Below are 2,545 nucleotides of genomic sequence, written 5' to 3' on the forward strand. Positions count from 1 at the left end.
AGGGGGTTGATGAAACGTTACCTGGTGACTTTCTACGGCCAACTGTGGCCCAATGTCCAGGTTTCATTGGCCCGAGGCAAATTCTGAAAATACAATTAAATACAGGGCTCTCAAGTTTTGGATTCATGTCAGAGTGTGAGAGTTGTTGACGGGGTGTGGCGAACGTGAGTTGTTGAGCGGGGGGGTCGAACGGGTTGTGGAGGGCGACATAAATATGGATCGGAGGTAAATAAACTAGATTTTTTTTTCTCGCCGTGTGAAATCGGAAGTGTGGCGTGTGAGCGTGTGAAGACGGTCAAATGCGTGTGTCACACGCTCAATGCGTGAGACTTGAGAGCCCTGATTAAATATGTCCCGTTTCAACACTAGAAAGAGCCAGTCATGGAAACGGTGCTTCTCCACTAAACAAAATTAAGCAAAGAAAATTTGTTTTATCGCGAGTCACCAGAAATGGTAGCACCGCAAAAACTCAAAATATCAAGTGAATGTGGAAGATTTCAAACACGGTGGGAAAATTCATATTTCTTCAAAGAAATTAATGGAAAGTATCTGTTTGATCTGCAATGAAGCTGTCCCAGTTATGAGAGCAAACATCAGAGCTACACATCACCACCAGAGCCCAACAAACACAGGCAGTCAGGAAACGCCACAACACCAAGCGGTGGTTTAATAAAGCAGTGAGTGTCTAATCCTTCTTCTTCTTCTTTCGGCAATTCCCATTTAGGGGTCGCCACAGCGGATCAAACTCCTCCATCTGGCCCTGTCCTGAGTGTCCTCCACTGACACACCAGCCACTCTCATATCCTCTACCACTGCATCCATAAACCTCCTCTTAGGTCTACCTCTCCTCCTCTTGCCTGGAAGTTCCATCCCCAAGACCCTCCTACCAATATGCAGGGCCCTACCATGAGGCAGTCATGGTCCTGTGGTAGGGAACTGGTCTTGTGACCGGAGCGTCGTGGGTACGATTCCCAGGCCTGAGGCCAAGACTGAGGTGCCCTTGAGCAAGGCACCTAACCCCAAAAGCTCCCCGGGCGCCAGGCTAGGGCTGCCCACCACTCTGGGCAAGTGTGCACCACAGCCCCCTAGTAATCACTAGTGTGTGTGTGTGTGTGTGTGTGTGTGTGTGTTCTAATTGCACAGATGGGTAAAATGCGGAGGACCAATTTCAGATGCGGTGTAAAATTCACAATTGACAAATCCAAATAATCTCAATCTCGCTTCTCTAACTTTATCTCCAAAACATGCTACATGTGCTGATCCTCTAATAAACTCATTTCTGATCCTATCCTTCCTCGTCACTCCAAATGAGAATCTCAACATCTTCATCTCAGACACCTCCATCTCCCTCACCTGTCTCTTTGTCAGTGCCACTGTCTCCAGTCCATACAACATAGCAGGTCTCACTACTGTCCTATAGATCTTTCCTTTCATTCTAGCAGACATGCTTCTATCACAGATCACCCCAGACACTTTATGCCATCCACCCCACCCTGCCTGCACTCTCTTCTTTACCTCTCTTTCACTTCCTCCATTACTCTGTACCCTCGACCCTAAGTAGGTAAACTCATCAACCTTCACCAAATCAACTCCTTGTAACTGGACCTGTCCACCGTCTGCCCTCTCATCCACACATGTACTCTGTTTTACTCCTGCTCACTTTCATTCCCCTGCTCTCCAAAGCATTTCTCCATCTTTCCAAGCTCACCTCCACCTGCTCCCTACTCTCACTACAGATCACAATGTCATCAGATGAGAGCCTCATCCAACTCACAGAAATAAGGTGCCCGGAAAAAGTGCAGGACTTCAATAACGTGAGCTTAGCAGCATTTTATATTTCACCATAAGATTTCACCCCCACACATGTGCACCACACAGGTGCCCTCAAGCAAAGTTTGGAAACCCCTGTTCTACAGCAAAAATATGTGCATCAAAATACCCTAATCTTAGGCTACAACTCTCCAATTATTCTTCGTGACATTATACTGCCACCTACTGGCCGGGGTGTTTCAAAGATTGTGTGTTTAGTGGTAAATATGATTATTTTAAACGTGGATGTATAAATTGGTTCATTCGAGAACTCCAAAGCAATCAAGAGTTCTCGTCTCATGAGCACCTCTCTGTATTATTATTATATTATATATATTATTATTAATTATTAATATAATAATATTATTATTACTCATGAGCACCTCTCTGTATTATTTTTTTACATTTTTGTCTATAAAACATTACCCTGTAATGGGATAAATGTCTTATTACTCCTTTACATTCAAGAAACATTTTGATAATGTATTCTAATATTGATTTAATAAATAATTTAATAGCAAAATTCCCCCCAAAGGAGACGACCTATCAAAATCACCTACAACACAGGAGGTAGTGGCAGTGGAGACTAAAAGAAGATTCACTTGACCTTTAAATCAGTAAGAGAATTATAAACCCAAAACCATGCAGGCACACGTACACACAGGCATACACACACTCCTTACAACATTGAAAGTAAACTTGCTTAACATTTCTAACAGATATTTCAGATTACATA

The sequence above is a fragment of the Brachyhypopomus gauderio genome, unplaced genomic scaffold (genome assembly GCF_052324685.1).
Source record: "Brachyhypopomus gauderio isolate BG-103 unplaced genomic scaffold, BGAUD_0.2 sc71, whole genome shotgun sequence".
Taxonomy (NCBI): Eukaryota; Metazoa; Chordata; class Actinopteri; order Gymnotiformes; family Hypopomidae; genus Brachyhypopomus; species Brachyhypopomus gauderio.